The sequence below is a fragment of the Pleurodeles waltl genome, chromosome 6, assembly GCF_031143425.1.
Source record: "Pleurodeles waltl isolate 20211129_DDA chromosome 6, aPleWal1.hap1.20221129, whole genome shotgun sequence".
In the NCBI taxonomy this organism is placed as follows: domain Eukaryota; kingdom Metazoa; phylum Chordata; class Amphibia; order Caudata; family Salamandridae; genus Pleurodeles; species Pleurodeles waltl.
In genome coordinates this window covers 1,591,928,316-1,591,946,878 of record NC_090445.1, presented here as the reverse complement: position 1 = coordinate 1,591,946,878, position 18,563 = coordinate 1,591,928,316, and the positions used below count along the sequence as shown (strand labels likewise).

Below are 18,563 nucleotides of genomic sequence, written 5' to 3'. Positions count from 1 at the left end.
TTTCTTATGTACTTGTTCAGGAGCCGTAAGTCCAGAATTGGTCTGAAGAGGCCCTGTTGACCTTTTTTCGCCACCAGAAAGTAACGGGAGTACACCCCTTTTCCTTTTTGTGCCGGAGGAACCTTTTCTACAGCTTTCTTTTGTAGGAGTGCGAGAACTTCCTTGCGTAGCAGGCTGAGATGAGAAGGAAAACACCTTGCTGGCGGCAAGTGTGGAGGAGGTTTTTTGAAAAGGAGAGAATAGCCATGTTCGACAATATTGAGCACCCATCTGTCTTTTGTGATTGAGTGCCACTCGCGAAGATGATGCGTAACACTTCCCCCAACCGGAGTGGTGCACAGTGCTGAGGGAAGCAATGCCTCATTGCTTTGATGGTGTCTTTGCTGTAGACTGTTGAGGTCTACTTGACCCTCTGTCTCTTGTGGGTCTACGTGCCTGAAACAGGGGACGTCCCTGTCGTCGTTGTGGCCTTTGAGACCAGTGAGGGGTTTGAACCCTCTGCTGGAATGGTCGTCTGTCATACGGCCTGTACCTCCGCCTGAAGTCTTTTTTACGTTCCAGGCCCACTGCCCTCATCGTGTCGACCTCCGTTTTCATTCGGGCCATCTCTTCATCCGCGTGGGTACCGAACAATGAACTCCCGCTGAATGGGAGGTTCAAAATGCGCTGCTGTGCTTCCTGTTTCAGACCCGTGAGCCGTAGCCAGGAAGACCTCCTAGCGCAGATTCCGTGCGCATACCCATGCGCAGCCAAATCCGCCCCGTCCGCCGCCGCGCTGATGACCTGGTTAGATACTAGGCCCCCTTCCTGCAAGATTTCCTGGAAGTCCTGTCTATCTTCCCTGGGCAACTTTTCTGTAAATCTGTGGAGTGAGTCCCACAGAGAGCGGTCATATCTGCCCAGAAGTGCTGAGGCGCTGGAGACCTTCATAGCAGATGCCGCCGTACCGCACATCTTTCTCCCCAGAGAGTCTAGGTGTCTGCTCTCCTTATCCGGGGGGACTGTGGAAGATGATGCCACAGAGTGTGTTTTTCTGGCTGCGGCTAAGATCACAGAGTCCGGTGGCGGATCCTTCCGCAGGAATAAAGGATCTTGTTCCGGAGCTTTGTATTTCTTTTGAATCCTAGCCGGGGCAGACTTGAGAGTGGCTGGAGACAGAAAAGTGTCCATAGTCAGTTGCAGCAAACCCGGTACTAGTGGCAGCAGTTTTCTCGAGACTGATCTGTGTTGTAGGGTCTCAAAGATAACTGAGGATGAGGTGGCCGGCTCCGGTACCTCAATATTTAGCTTCTGCGCTCCCCTTAGAAGAACCTCATTAAAAGTGGTGATATCATCCACCGGGGAAATCCTAGCAGGTGGAGAATCTGTGAGTGTGGGGGAGTAGCGCCCAACAGACGATCCTGAAGAAGACCAAGAAGGTGATCTTCTGCGTGGTGTTCGTGACCTGGTTCTCCTTCGGGAACGGGACCTGCTCCGAGAGGCTGTAGCAGAGTGTGCAGGTCTTGTGGTCGGCTGACGAGAAGCAGAACGAGCCCGTCCTGCTCTAGCTGTAGGCAATGGCGTTCTCGGTAATGAGGCAGTAGGAGAATACATCCTAGAGTATTGTGAATCCGGGGATGCTGTGATGGGAGAAACATGCCCCGATGCTCTGGAATGGGATGATGCACTCCTTATAGAGACCACCGGTGAGGGAGCTTTGTCCGCTGGCTCTACTGCCTGTGACACAGCTGAAGGTTGTGTCGACGTCGATTGTATCCTCGACGTCGAAGGTTGCGATGGCTGATCTGTTCTCGACGTCGAAGGTCTTGACGTCGGAGGTCTTGCCGTCGAGTGTCTTGACGCCGATCGCCTATCGCGGGACCTGGACCTACTCGCCGTCGTGTGTCTCGACGTTGAGTGGCGAGTGGTCGACGGCGGATGTTCATGCCGTCGAGGTGTTTTTGGTGTCGTGTTCATCGACGCCAAGGGGTGAGACGTTCTCAACGGCGAACGGGAGCGCCGGAGATGACTCGACGCCGAACGGCGGCCTGCCGTCGACGGAGATGTACCCCTGTGTCCATGCTTCGACGTTTTGTCCCTCGACGTCGGTCTGGTCGCCGTCGACGGCGATCTATGCCGGTGAGACGGTGGTGCCGATGACGTCGATGGAGAACAAACAGGTACAATCCTACCTGTCGACGTCGATCGGGCCATTCCTTCTGCTGTAGGTCTGGGAAGTGAAGAGGATGTTGACTTTTTCCTCTCCTGAAGCCCATGTAGCCTGATCTTCTCTCTGTCTTTGAGAGTCCTCCTTGACATGTTCTTACAATACTTGCAGGTGTCAGGACAGTGACTCTGTGGCAGGCAGACAATACACAGAGAGTGTGGGTCTGACTGGGCTTTCTTCTTCCCACAAGAAGGACATTTTACAAAAAGAGATGGCATTTTCTGTCAAAAAAGACTTCCAAACTCAGACAAAAGATGTTATCTGTCGAGTAAATAGGAAAAACACTATTTTTAAGGATTTTTCTGAAGAAAAACTCAGAAAAACTGAGAGCTCAATGCTCCAGGATCCTCTCAGAAGAAGCCGGAAAAAAGAACTGACCTAACTGTGAACCAACTGTCACCTTCCCTTCACCCCTGAGGCATGGTGGGATACTGGAGGTGCTCAGGGTCTTAAAGGCACGGTGCCAAAGTTTTTATGGTTCTCCTGTGTTAACCTGCATGCAGCCTATTGGCTAAGAATGCTTCATTGTTTTTCAATGTGGTTTTTTTCTATTTTTCTCTGATATTTACTGCTGTTTACTTCCCTAAGTCCAGTTTTTGGGGCTTAGGTAGATATTTATGATCTATTGTGATTTTATAATATAAAAAAAAAAAAAAAAAAAAAAAAAAAAAACTTGCATAGAAATAAAGCATTTTAGCCTATTTATGATTATAGCCTGCATTGCTGTTTTACACATGATAATATGTATGTATTTTATATATATATGCTCCGGGGTCCCCGCACAAGGGCGGGAATATTCAATGTTTATGACTATTGATGAGGATCCCCTGGAAGAGAATCTAGGTTTCCTAAAGTATTTGGAGATGATTTAGGGTTACTAAAGAATTTTGAACATAGAATTCTTCTCAAGAGTGGTGCAATACCATGTGTGTCTAAAGTAAGGAAAGTTCCTCATATGAGGTTAACCCTACTCAAACAAGAATTTAAAAAAATTAAAAGAAAGAGGAGTAATTGAAGAAATTGAGTGCCCAGAGGGGTTGTCCCCATAGCTCTAGCACCAAAGGATGGGGGTAAAGAGATTTGTATGTGTGTTGACTTGAGATGATTAAATAAATACATCTGGGTTGATCGTCAACCATTACCGAATATTTCCGAAACTCTGGCTTTAATCAAAGATGCAAAGTTTTTCAGTGTGACGGACTTGTCCTCTGCTTACCACCAGGTTATCCTACATCTTGATTCTAGGCCACTAACATCATTTGTAACCCTTTGGGAGCATTTAGATTAATCTGGATGCCTTTTGGACTGGCTGCTGCAGGAGCATGCTTTCAGAGGGTCATGACGAAAGTGTTAGAAGGGTTGGACAAAGTTTTGTTTTTCCAGGATGATATTTTAGTCTATGGAGGAAACCAATGTGAACATGATGAAATATTGTGGAAGGTGTTGGAGTGCTTACAGAATGCAGGCTTGGTGATAAAAAAGGAAAGGTTTAAGTTCAGAGTATTCACTCTGAAACTTATCTGGGGCACACTATCTCAGGTGAAGGTATAAGTCCAAAAATTGATTTGGCTAACAGTATTGTGGAAGCTCCCAAACCAGAAAACAAAGACCAAGTACGATTATTTCTTCGTTTGGCAGCATTTTGTTCAAAATGTATCCAAACGTTTGATTGTGTTTCTCAATCATTGAGGTTGCTGCTAAAAAAGGGAGCCCAGTTCAACTGGACTGAAGAATGTAGTCAGTCTTTTGACATTATTAAAAGCAGCACTGGAAAATTACCAACTTTGGGACATTTTGATGCTCGCAGGTAAACAATTTCATTGACTGATGCCAGTCTAAAGGGTTTAGGTGCAGTTTGAGCCCAAATGGTGAATGGCCAAATGAAGGTGATAACTTTTGCTTCTTGCTCGTTAATAGCTGCTGAAGAGTGTTATTCAGTTATTGAACGAGAGGCCTTAGCTATATATTAGGCAATTATCCACTTTATGGGGAATACCATTTGTGGTCAGATCGAATCATCGACCACTTACTCGTGTGTTCTTATGTAAGAAGATGGAGAATGTATCCCGTAGGATCAGGAGGTGTTCGGATGGATTGATCAGTTATAATTTTACAGTTGAGTATAAACCTGGAGTGGGGAATGCAATGGCAGATTGTCTCTCTTAACTGCAGATCAACCGGAATTTAGATGTGTGTGAAATACAGCTGTAGGTTGGGTATGTGAATCAGCCCAGGAGCAGAGTGAGTGGTATAATACTATTTCAAGCAGCTTATAATTATCTACATTAAAGGAACTCATTGTAAATGGTTGGCCAAACAAGAAAGATACACTAACTATTAATTAGAGGGGTTTCTTTATGTAAAAGACAAACCTATCATTAGTGATGTGAAAGTATTAAGGGGGAAACAGGTGGTACCACCTGATGTTTTGAGACACAAGCTAATTAACTTGGTTGATGAAGGACATTTAGGGAAAAATTTGACTAAGGCTCATTTGTGTGAATGGCACTGGTGGCAAAGAATGGATCAAGAGGTTGAAATGGTGGTAAAGGACTGTTGGCATAGTGCGAATAATGATAAAACAAAGAAAACTCACACAGTTCCTCTGCCACCTGTTGGGGTTCCAGTGGAGCCATGGACTAAGCTAGGTCTAGATATGGCAGGGCCATCTGATCTTTTGGCCACTGATGAACAATATGTTATGCTGCTGGTAGACTATGCGTCTAAGTGGATGGTCACGAAGTGTGTGGCTACCGTAATCACTAGAATAGTAATCAAATTTAAAAAAAAAGAATTTTCCAGGAGGGTGTTCCAAAAACTATTATAACTGATAATGGGGTACAGTTTGTATCCCAAGAAATGAGAAATGTTCTTAAAGAATTGTCAATAACTATTTCAAGAAAGCCCTCTATTCACCTCAAGCCAAAGGTTTAGCCAAGAGTATGAATAAGATAATAAAAAATTGTGCACAGCGTGCACTCTTGAATAAGACAATCATAATAGAACTGCTGGGAGAAACCTGGTGGGCACACCGTGCCACTCCTCATAGTGTAACATCCATATCTCCATTTATTTCACTTAAAAGCAGGAAACCACATTGTAAACTCAATCCTATTTGACAAAAAATAAATGGGGAACAAAATGTTCACTTTCCAAATGATAAGCTTGTTTTTGCGTAGGAGGGAACATCAAAATAAATATAAAACTCACTATGGTGCTAAGAATTGTGCACATAAATCAGTTTCAGGTCGGTGCCAGAGTTTTAGTGAAAATACCTAATTTAATAAGAAAGGGTCATTCACAATTCATGTGTCTTTTTGTGATAACCTCTCTTAAAAGGAATGTCTCAATTTTAGACTTAGGGGATGTCTGAAGTCTATCTAGATTAACAAAACTAAAGGAGGTTGGTTCAGAAACAATGCTAAAAGAGAGCCAAGGGGTGGAGGATTTGAATGATGATAAAAGGTTTTTGTTAAGAAGAGAGAGATATAAACCTGCCTAGCACAAGGACTATGTAATGGGGAAAGTAACAAACTACGGACTAAATTAAGTCATGAAATGGAAGAATGTTATTAAATAAGGGAACCTTCTACTGTTGTAAAGTGAATGTATTTATATGTATAAAATATGTTTTTTTTCTCTTTTTGTACATGTATGATTTTTATGACGTAATTTGTTTCATTAGAAGCTTATTATTTTAATATTGGTTTTTTTAACTGTTGTGTTCCGATACAATATTATAAGGGAGGGAGATGTGTTGTGGTTTGCACTAGATCACTTGCCTGGAAAGTGGTGACAATCACTTTGAGGTCACAGCATTCCAGTGAGTGTCAAAGCTTCGGGGGCGGGGGGGGGGCATTTGAATGAAAGTCAGTTACAATCGGTACGCTTCCTGAGGTGGTTGGATAAACATGCTATGAATTTAATAATGGTTTATGAAGAACCTCTGAAGTGAAAAGCGTATTCTTAATAAGCAGTTCCAGACATTTCAAATATACACTCAAATGATAATCTTGTCTGACTTCGTGGATCAACATAAGCAGATCTTCAGCTTGTTATCATGGGTGGACCAGGACCAATTTCAACGCCATAATAGTATATTGAGTTTACTCTTTGCAATTCAAATTATATATCATTATGTTTTTAAAACAACATCTGTTCCCAAAATTCAATGAAACTGAGTATTTAGGTCCACCATCTGATAAATCACAGAAATTATTAAAATTAGTTGGATTTTCGAGTAAAGATAGTATTATGAGAAAAACATGCAACCAGGAATGCTGTGAGGATTTCAGTGCTCTAAGCAGAGCATTATCTTCCGTGATGGAGCACTACCCATATAAAGATATTTTAAGCCTTTTGTTGTAATTCTTTGCTGTCATTAAATGAAATCAGAAGGCTACTGTCTCCCTTCTCTTTATGAAAGCAGTGGACCCAGGTACAACTAGAATAGAATTAATATAAATACTTTGATCAAAGCTATTTAACCACTGGAGATTCCTCGCTAGCACTGAATTCCATTTTATATATCACTTGTCATTCCCATTACAGAAGGTCAGGAGCCATGCGTAATCAGTCTCTACCCCGCCCCAAACAGGCAGTTTGGCAGACTACCCTCTGATTCTATGGAAACACAAGAGAAGCTGGATGCGTTCTGGTCTTTTAGATGCGGTACAGCTTGAACCCTGGGACACGGGGAGCATGAGCTTTCTGAGTGTACTTCTTACACATAGGGAATATCAAAAAGTTATGATGAAAGCGAGTTAGCCTCAAAACAACACGTTTACAACTTCTCTACTTCCCTAGAGACAAATGTATCTCCACTATGCAATAACAGTGATACTTTTACATTTGACAGGCCTTCTCAATGACCTCCATCTCAACAATCATAGGCACATACCATGTAAACATCTAGAAATATCTTGAATGAGTCAGAAAATTAACTGGATTTCTTATTTCCACTATTCTCCAAGTTTTAATCACCATGTTTTGTGCTCACTGAAGTCAGACCAGGGACCCTTTTGCAAGATTCGACAACAGGCCGTTAGAGCAGTGTAATTTAAAGTTAGTAACGTGCCAGTACTTTATTTCTGGACCATTAATCGAGAAAAGTAGAACTGTCTTCAAAATAATGCAGGTGAAAGTGCACCATTTGCACAATAACTCCATAAAGCCTCAAAGACATGTCTTAATTTAAAGGTGCCCCGTAATTAGGTGCTTTTTACTTAATAGTACTGTCTTGCCAAAGATCTTACGAATGTGGTAAAATAAGGTTGTGAAATAATTTCTCCTGTATCTCAACTACCATGGGCACTGTGTTGGTGGAATTTAATTTAAGGTGCTACTTCTCATACAGTTTTGTACCTGCTCTACCGCGTTAGTGAGCCATGCTATTAAGAAGTTTATCACTGGTGCGGATATATAGGTATTGCTTGTCCATGTAGAAATGTAAATAATATTACAGCAATTAGGTTTTGACCTAGCTATAATCAACAATACCAGAGACGACATGTTTGACTACGAAATTGCAAGAGAGGCTTTTCATAGTTAGGTGAATACGAGGAATGATCAGCAGATAAATCTCTGTTAGTGACAAAGGACCAAATAAACCCAGTGTTGCTCTGCACACCTGCATCACTGAGATAATAGCACTGCACAAAAGCAAAGGCTGCAGAAGAGTCAAACAGAACCACCATAGACTTACGTGATCTCAGTAACTGGCAAAATAGCATTCTATATTCACTAGAGGTGTCTGTCAATCACATGGATGTCTTAAATAAAGGGGAATAAACGAAGGTGGTTATATGGGAATGGCGCTCACAATCTGAAGTTGTAGTAGTCAATAGTAACAGAGTATATAATGCAATTCGCTTTGTAAGACGGTGCTCTGTTTGGGGTACCACCTACACCCCTATTTCAACAGAAACTGTTGTCAAAGATAAATAAATAAATAAATAAAGAGAAAACAGACACACATCGATGCAATCTGATTCTTGTTGTTGTTACTTTTATTCCGTTTTTCACGATATCTCAGCCCACGGAATAAAAGTAACAACAACAAGAATCAGATTGCATCGACGTGTGCCTGTTTTCTCTTTATTCACATGGAGGTCTTAGCCTTCACTAGAGTAGGCACTTCAAAACAAATCAATACCAAAGACCAACAACCAAGACAACCATCGATTTGTGGCCATCATCTGGATCAGTTGAAAGGTATCGAAAGACCAGCAGGATATTTGCTCAACTGTTTACTGTGCCTCACCTCTAGGATGTACAGTACCAAGCAGGTGTAATGCTGAGAAAAGTCACAAGAGCAAGTGTCTGACTACTAGGAATGTGAAAGTTAAGATATTCACAAAAGCCATCTCAATTAATATAGAAAACTAAATCGATCCAAGCAATTGAAAAAAATGTCTTACTCATCAACCCTCCTGGAAAAAAAACTAACTGATATAGAAAAACTTACATCTAAACTATTTTCATATCCTCTGGTTCAGATTGGCCGTGAACTACCTTAAAAAGCCAGAAAAAAAATTAAAATAAGGTTCCACAAAGCAATACCCGACATATACTTGCAGTTGATTAAAACATTTAAAATACAATGATTAGCAAGGTGGCAGTATTATGTGGTATGACTGGGCAGTCTTAGCATGGAATACTAATATGTAACCCAGAAGTGGACTTCAGGTTCACACCAGTAAACCTTAGCTCAATCCTGGTGGAGTGGCAAAGAGCAGTCAGGCTAATTAGAGGAGCATGTGTAAAGCATTTTACAACACCCACATGGATGATGAGCAATCAACACGACTCAAAAGAAATCCAACACCAATTTAGAAAAATAAAGCAGATGTTATCTTAATTTAGACACCAAAAGAAACTTTGTATCTTACACACAACTGGAGTTGTTGATTTTTAAAGCATTCAGAAACAGTTTGCCCTTTTAGTTGTCAAATGGATACCATTGAAGTTAAGGGGGGAGGCACAGTGTGCAATCGGTCACTTGTGGGGTGAGTTCCATGTAACTCACTGGGAGTTAAAGTCTTGTGGGTACCTAGAGCAAGTCTCAACAGACAGTATCTAGTTACCTTGCCAAGGGAGTCCGGGAGCAGTGGTGCTCTGGCTATCTTTGGTGCTGGCGGGATCCGAGGGCGCGGTCAGAATTGCAGCACTTGGCAAAAACACATTTGGAGGTGGATGTACAATCTACCCTCGGTGAGTAGAGGCCTTTGGGGTCCCAGGACCTGGATTTCACAGCTGGAACTTCGTTACTAGGTCCAGCGGCTCCAGGTGCAGAGGTAGCTTTGCAGCTGTCAATCACAGGCGGGATGCAACAAAGGTGCTTTGCCACTTGGTTGAAGTCACCTTCTTCAGGATGCAGGATCTCAGCAGTGGGGTCATTGCCAACATTGGTCACTATTGCTGCGAGTTGCTCTGGAGTCAGTGATGTCCGGGAAGGGTTCGGATACCAGGCTGGCAACCAACAAGCCTTGGCAGCAGTAAAAGCAGTCCACGGGTACTTCGTTGGCTGGAGATCGTCAGGAGTGGTGTAGCGACTCGAAACTTGGTGTGAGCCTCACTACAGTTCCCGTGGTGCAGGACACTGACTTTTTTAGGGCTCACTCAAGAGGGCCTGATGGGGTGCACTTCTTGTGACACAGTACAACCATTCTTCTGCAGATGACTAGTTCCACCAGTCAGGGGAGTATGCTTCAGTTTCTGGCGTTCACTGGAGTCCCTCTTGCTGGGAGCAACAAACTTTTGCCACAGGTGCACGTCGATCATACAGTTCGAGCATATGTTCTCCTCAGGGCACTTAATTGTCCTCTCTTTGCGCTGCGGTGGAGTCCAAAGTCCTTTTGTCAGTGACCCCATCTTCTTTGTGCCCTGTAAATCCTAGTTTAGGGGGACTTAAGGGTGTGAGGACAGTGGCCTAGGGGCTACCGGACCCTGTGGCTAGTCTGGACCTGAGGTTACAACTTCCTGTGGGAATACGTCACTTTTATACCCAAAACCCTCTAGTTTTAGGGTTTGACAACATGGCAGAACTTTTCCTCGGCTGTACAGATCTCCTACCCTACCCTAAAGGTGTGGCTAGCATTTTGGAGGTATACGCCTACTGGAATAACTAATTTTCCCACCTATCAACCTGGACAGGGCAGGAAGGGCTTTGTCCTTGAGTGGGGGACAAAAGATTAGATATCAAGGGTGGTAAAAGGCTTTGCGGCTCACCACCTTGATCGCTGTAAACACTAGCCATTCTGGGAGGGGGCAGAGGTGAGACCTTCTTTCTGCCCAAGCCCTTTGTCTCCATCCTGAGGAAAGTGCTAGCACAACCAGCAGGAGGGCTGACTCTTGTCATGGCAAACAGCTCAGGAGAGCCCACTAAGGCAACAGAAAGCTGGCAACTTGATGGGCATCCTCTAAGGACGTCATCAGGGTACATGCTAGATAACCCTGGGCATGAAAATCATATTTAGGGTCCAAAAGCAGAGTTTGACACCAAACATGAGGGAAATTGGTCAGGTCATCATGGAGCTGGACATCTGGGGTTTGTCCGGGTGCCAGCCCATGTTATCCTATGGACCCCCAATCACTTGTAGTAGCATTACATTTTAAATGCTATCACAGAGTTATATATGCGTGTGCATACATGTCCACACTCACAGCACAGTGCACCCTGTCTCCTGGCCTACAGGAGACATGCCTTAGGGGTGACTGACCGGTACTAATATTTTGTTGCATTTCTCAAGTGGACAAGCATACATCCTGGAACACTGGCAAAGGAAATGTTGCACTGGATGTCTGGTGTTCAGCAATTCCAAATAGGTGTGGAGTTTTCTAGGAAATATAGTTTGCATAATCAATTATTTTTTTGTCATCAGTGCAGAGAACATCATCTTATTTTAGACATCTTTCTATGTTTCATCTAATTTAGGAACACATTTCCTATGTCAGGCTGAAGTCCCACCTTCAATTATCGGTAGCTGAATAAACTTGGCGTACAATGGGTGAGACCAGGCGGCTGCATAAAATCATGTCAGACACTTAAAGCAGAGGGGAAACTGTTCTGCAGAAACTCAGATTTGAAAATCGCTCTGGTGCTGAAACGGCTCCGCCGGAACTCAGGTTTGACAATCGCCGTAGCGTTGTGCATTTCACTGAAATTGCCTCTAGGCCCAAAAAATCAGGTCAAGGAATTGGATCCAAAAACCTTCTTACTACACACAGAGACATTCCCCAAGTTTACAGCCACAGTACTAAATATGCCCAAGGTTCAGAGATAGTGCATTGCCTAAGATCACGCACAGGGTCCGCGAGGAGCCAGGATTCAAAGCTCCAGGCTTCTATGTCTAGCAATCTACCAGGCCTGCCTCGGAGTACTAAAAAACATCTAACTGCCTGTGTTCCAGGCAATCCTTTCCCACGCTAACATGAAGTGCTTTTATTATTTGAGAAAATATTGACTAGCTATGTGTTCATAGTAGGACTCGCTTTCTTTTTCCGAAGCCTCATTCTGCAAACATTCTCAAACATCACTGGCATCTGTGTGCCTGAGGAGGTCAATATTTGTGTAAAATATTGAATGAAGGTGCAAAGTCTCCCCTCTCCATGGCGAGAATTGCCGGATCCGGACAGGTCCCGGACGGGTCGAGGCGTTCTCTGCCAACAAAAATTAGATCATTATTTGCCCAGTGGGCACTTGGGCTTCTAGACTATCTTTCTCAGAGCTATGCCATGTCCTTGGCAAACCTATATGAAAAGGGAACCTATACTGTACATGGGGTACCAACTGTGACACATGCTGCAGGGATCTCATTTTCCAAGCTTCGCCCTTTTGGTTGGAAATATGCACTTACACCGTCTTAGGCTAGGGGTCTCTAAATCCCGAGGTAAGGGAACTGGAAAAAAACAGGGCCTGTTCTCTCCTAAAGGGAGAGGAGGTCCCCTCTGCTTGGCAAACGGCCATTTCTCTCGAATGGCAGAAAGGTCCATGGTCTGCAGCGCCACGAGTCTGGACTTCTCTGTGCTCCTATGGCAGCAGGTTGCTTGCTGCGCTATCACTGAGAACCTAGGCACCTATGGAAACTGGGGCAGTCACCCAACATCTACAAGTCACAAATAAATATATGGAAATGGCTGTTCGGAACCACAGTGCCATGCCAGCTGCTTAAGGAATACGATCTCAGCTGCCATAAAGACTTAACCTGCTGCAGGCTCAATTCAAAATGATGGGCACTCATACCAACGTGGACATAGGTGCACTTACTGTTATCGGAAGGCAACAAGAACCTGTGGGCTACCAAGGGAACAAGGGTACAGGGCGCTATGCAAATGATGGGAGCCTTTCGTTAAGGACCTGTCCTCTCTTGCACAGCCGACCGACTTTGCACAGTTTGGACAGTTGCACTCCAGCGCCACCTCACACTCTTAACACCTAGAGACCTCGTTGTGGGGCAGGGCTCTTTATAAATGCTTTGGTTAAACCATTAAAATGCGCTCTAAAAAACACCCGTGTTCTTTTGGTGAAAAAGGGGTAGCTGGAGAGGCAGATCAAGTAAAAGTAGATATGTTTCCTTGCATGCAACCTTAGCCATAAGGCAGCAGGGTGCGTTCATTCTTTGAGCAGTGGTCAGTTTGCCTCCTTTTTCCATAACGATCCTAACCATTACTAATCAGGTGCTGGTGTAATTACTTTAACTTTGAACACTAAACCCAATTGTAGCATCATGGGCATGGGAACCGGGGTCACATGGCATTTATCACCCAAAGTTTGCAGTGGGGGACAAAGAGGGCAATGTCCACCCCAGACTTTGAAGTGAAACTTAAGATTACACAGTGCCGAATAGAACTGTCTCTTTAAATCCATGCTGGACATTGTCTGTCTCATTGTTTTATTATTTAGTTGTTGTCATTAAGGAGTTACTCCTCTCCTAAAATCGGCATGTTTTGTAAAGCCAGCTCATCATTTCAGACAGACCTGTGCTGTTACTGTGTTTGCTATTTATTGTCTGTGGAATCATTTCAAACAGTAAGGCATACCTTCGAATCTCATGACTACGCATATGTATACATGTGTGTTTAGTCTCGGTTTGATTTAAGGTGTGATAAATATTTTTTGAACTCCACATATAAAAACTAATTTAATAACAATCATTGAATAAACCGAACACAAAGCACTGACCTTTGGTGTTGAATGGAAGATGGATCTAACCCTACAGTCTATGAACTGCACAATATTCAAACCATGGGCTCAAATCCTGGCTTACCACTTGACCAAGATGTGTGATCTATAGGCCATAGATTTTCTTCACTATTGTAGGAAATCTGCTTTTTCTGCACAGTCACCCCAGATTTTTCACCTTTTTCCTGAGCCCCATATTTTGACTGGCTCTACAACTCTCTGCACTTTAATTAGGCTAACTAGTAGTAACATGCCTGTCCTCCCCCTTTAAATAGGGAGGAACTGGCATATTGCTAATTGGTATATTTAACTAACATATAAGTCCCTACTATACAGGTACAAAATGTGCCCATGATCTGAAAGTTAAATGCCACCAGTGGACTGCAGCACTTATTGTGTCATCCACTACAGTGGAAGTGCAAACTTTGCTCTAAGTCTACCATTGCAGCCTGACTGCAATAGTGTAAGAACTGCAATTCGATCTGTAAAAATAAACTTGACTTGTCTAAACCTTCTTTTTAAATATTAATAAATCACCTCAATGTAGGCCTTGCAGCCCACAAGGCAGGATGTATCGTGTTTAAAAGGAGGACATGTAGAAATTTAATATGTATTTACAGCGAACAGCACTGAAAAGCTATTTTTCATTGCATCAGGCTCAGATGACCTCTGTAAAGATCCATAGTACACATTAAAATCCTAATAACATATCTTGTGAGTGGGGCTAGCTAGAAAAATAACCATACAAGTATTTTTAAAAGTTATTAAAATCCAATTCAGTTGTGCAGTCAGATGTTTAATAAATATTAAGGAAAAGTATCTTTTAGAAAGCTACCTTTCCCCTGCCTGAAGTTCCTGGGGGCTAATATGCATTTGTTCTCCAATTTCTCCCAGCAAGTGATTAGGATTTTACTATGTCTGACCTGAATGGGTACAGATGACTTCTCTGAACCTCCGAATATGCAGGGTGGGGACTGTGACCCTCTGTTTTGACAGTAGCATGTCAAATCCTGCTTGACAAGTCTGCTGAGCCACATGTAACACTTGAAAGGAGAGAACAGGGTGGCAAGACAGTTCTCATGTATCACTGTCTGGTTGTGGAAAAATCTACTTTTGTCCTGCCAGTCTTCTGTCTCTGGGTTTATTGTGGGTACAGTGGCTGCCCCATCCTGGATTTTACTGTTAGATGTGGGAGAAAGCTAGGATTACCATAGTACAGTCCTCACACACAAACCAGCCCTCTTACCCCAAGTTTAGAGTGGCCGGAAACTTCCGGCATCTTGAAAATCCCCAAAGTGATTAGGGTTGGCCCGGGGACGTTTGCTCCATTGGTTAGGGGAGGCAGGAGGAGTCATTTTCACCCATTAGCTAATGCCAAGCAAAAAAGCGGCACCTGTAGGCACACACTTCAGAATACAGCTGAATCTGAGAAAGAAAAGAAGAGGATTGGACCTGCTATCTGTGACCTGAAAGGAGCCCTGAAGGGCTGAACATGCTGCCTCTTGTACCTAGGACAAAGAAGTGGACACCAAGGGCCAGCTGGCTGGCCTTCATTTTGTCTACAGGGCTACAACAAGCCAGAGAAGGCATTTTCCTGCAACTCCCAGCAAACCAGTACCATACTGTGGGTCTCTCTCTGCCTGACACCCTGTGAATGTTTAAGTGCCTACCCTAATGCCCTGGGGACTTGTGGTGGACTGGGACTAAAAGAACTAAAGAAGAAGGTAAAATCTTTGACCAAGACAAACCAGGTTGGCCTATCCAATCCACACTCCATCACAGTCAGCCTTAAATTGCGCCTATGTCCTTGTCTACCGCAACCATAGAATAGTAGGAGCTTTCTGCTTTTTTGTTCTATTTCTACTTAAAACTTTAAAAATTCACATCACTGATTCCCCTTTATTGGATATTTGTCATACTGGTGTCATTTGTATTATTAAATGTTGATACAATTGTCTAATTTAGTTTGGGATTTTTAGGTTTTGAATTTTGACTTTATTACTGTTTTGGTACTGTATAAATACTTTACACATTGCCATACTTTAAGGATGTCTGCTCTATGCCATTCCTATCAGGTGGCTGACCGGAAGTTAATTTAGTGACTGAGGGTTCAACCTGACAAGGGTTGTGAATATTCCTTGTGGTGGGTAGTGACCCACCCAAGATAATAGCCTAGGGCCAGATGTAAAATTTATCTGAATAGTGATTACCTAATTGAGATTTTCTACGAATCACAATTCGGTAATCACCATTTGAATGTATGAAACTCCAGGAGTTTCATTTAGCGATTCTCAATGGCTTGCAAATCAACCTACTTCATTAATATTCATGAGATAGGTCGCAATTTGCAAACCATTAGAAAACACTAAAATCACATGATGGTGGCCTGCTGTGCTCAGCAGACCACCATATCTGTGATTGCTTTATTTAAAAACAATCTTTTTTTTTTAAATGGAAAATGGGATACGTTTAAAAAAGAAAAATGCTTTTAAAAATGTTTTTACATGAATTCATAAAGGGGAAAGGGTCCCTTGTGGACCCCTTCCCGTTTGCAAATGGGTTACCATCTAAAATGTGAATGTTTCGCAAACGCATTTCGTCACAAAACATTGCTACATACCGCTGCGAATCAGTATTAGGAACGGACGCCCCTGACACACCCCTTCCAAATACCAAATCGGTATGTAGTCGTAATTCCAAATTGAAATTCGGTAACAAGTTACCAAATCGCAAATTGGAATTCATACATACCAAAATGCTTTTTTGCAGCTGCAAACGGTCGACTGCAAAAATGAACGCTACATCTGGCCCCTAATTCCTTACAATCATTTATCATTAACCAACTAGGGTTCGTGAACAGAACTAATTCAGAGCTCTACAGAAACCTCATATATCCATTGATATAAAATAATCTTTCTTCTAATTCAATAATAATAAATGGCATTTAAATAGAGAATATGACAATTGACACATTTTGCTTAGCTCGCAGCAACAGAGTAATGGCATGGGGTATTCTGGAATGTTTCACGTTTAGAAAAATACTACTTTCAATAAATTTCACTCAATTCAGTGGCATTTGCATGTACTTAATTGAGGCATTGGGAAAGGTTGAAAATAAATGTTCTTTCATTTTAAAACCTTTATCATATTTGTTACCTTGTTTACAACTTTTAATGGCTTAGCCTGGGCTTAGGCTTCTGGAGCCAATCCATACCCAGATTCACTTCTACCCAAGACGTGCCGTGTCTCCCCAGAAATGTAGTGTCTCTGGCATAAGATACAACCACTTTGGTGATACTGCCAACCACCTCTTCAGTGAACTGTGTGTTTGCTCCTTCATTAAGTGGTCGAAAGGCATCATGCAGTACTAAATAAAACTTTGAATAATAAATATCCTCTGGCTACAAATGATATATGCAGCATTAGGAGAGCAGCAACTCGGCGCCAAAGGATACATATTGCATTATAAGTATGGCAATATATTCTGTCCCCCACACAGCAAATGCTGGCCGTGCTCCCATGGAAGCAGGATGCTGTGCCCAGTGGCATCACGCAACGTGAAGCCACCGCACCCCATGCAAAAGGCGGTGACACCTCCAAGAGACTCCAACATATCAGAGATGTTAGTAGGCCTGGGCTTAATGGAGAAAGGGGGGCTTGGGTGGGGTGGGGGGGAGGGGGGTGGGCGGTCTGGAGGATGGGGAACCACCGGCACCTCAGGGTCTTGTGTTACACCCCTCACTTTCTCTCCATGGCATTAATGTCAAAGCTCCACACTTACCTAGTTAAAAAAAAGTGTTACCTCCAAGGCCTTCGGCAAACCTGATCCTAAACAACGCGGTCACAACCTTCACAGAAAACCTCACCTTTTAAAAAAACAGTGTGTATGACTACAGTACATGAATACAGTGCATCTGCCTCACAACCACGGATAATGATGAATAAAAACTACACGAGGGTCCCAATCACTGCCCCATAGTACACAGACCCAACTGGACCACAGGAAAAGCCAATGGTTTTCAGGCGCTCTATGCTAACAAACACCCTCACCCAAAGCAATGACATGGGTGAAGGAAGTGTGGGGTACGCAGGGGATTTATCCCCCTCCCCAGATTTGGGAGTGGGGGGACATGGAGGAAAAGGTTGGAGGGTGAGGGGGCAAAAGGGCATGTGAAAACGCTATCTGTAGTGGCCCTGCACTTGACTTGCAGACCTGCTTCCAGTTACCTGTGAGCTATGCCCTCTGCCCTTTTGTTGGTGCTACAACCCTCTAGCAAGTCTTTCTCACTTCCCTGCTACAAAGCAGTGCTTGCCGACTGCTATCTGCATCCTAGCCCTCTCCTCAGCTATACCTCACCTGCCACATTGAAGACAAGCACCGGAGAGCAACGGAGAAGATCTGAAGAGGGAACAAAGTCCCACTCAGTCTGGCGCCTGCAGGCTTTCACTGCAAGCTAAGATAAAAAGCGGGGTCGGTGAAAAGAAATATTTGCATATGATCACACCATTTAGTAAAACAGAGAAGCTATGATAGATCACAGATTTGACCATTTCACAGTGTGCGATTCGGCCACTCAAAGGGCATCTTTTTCTGACATCTAGGGTGAAATTCTTGCACCTAAATATTAAAGATATAAATTACAGCGTGGGAGACAGGCACAGTCCAGGTTTTATTTTGGGCACTTTTTACCTAGCGTTATTATTTATGTTAGTATAACATAGTTAAGCATACTGAAGTATATTATCTTTACCGCTCTTAATATTATCGTTTCACTTGTAGAATAATTGATTCATCACGAACAGGAAATCAATCAATATTCCATTTCACACAACACACCTCAAAGTGATGGGGGTGGATGCTGCCCAAAGCCAGGAAATAGGGTGTGGGAGTTCAGTATGCTCTAGGTGGGCGGGTTCTTCCAGCCTTGCACAAGGTTATGACGTCAGTACACAATTCTTAATATAACCCATAACAGCAAGAACTGATTCAGTGTTACTGATCCCAGATTTGACTTATGTGGTGCTAAATTGCCCAAGAGGGTAAAGCAGTGGTTCTAAACCCTTTGACCTCTATGGACCCCCCACATTATCATTACTAGAGCCTGGAGACCACCACTGAATCATTACTGGAAGCCAGGGACCCCGGCCTAAACACTGTAGATGATTTGAACCACA

General features: G+C 43.2%; 1 protein-coding gene across 4 annotated transcripts in view; it reads right to left on the bottom strand.

Annotated features, from left to right (window-relative positions):
* The window catches only part of EXD3 (exonuclease 3'-5' domain containing 3), a 1,916,540-nt gene that overhangs the window by 914,258 nt on the left and 983,719 nt on the right, over positions 1 to 18,563 (bottom strand). The window lies entirely within an intron of this gene.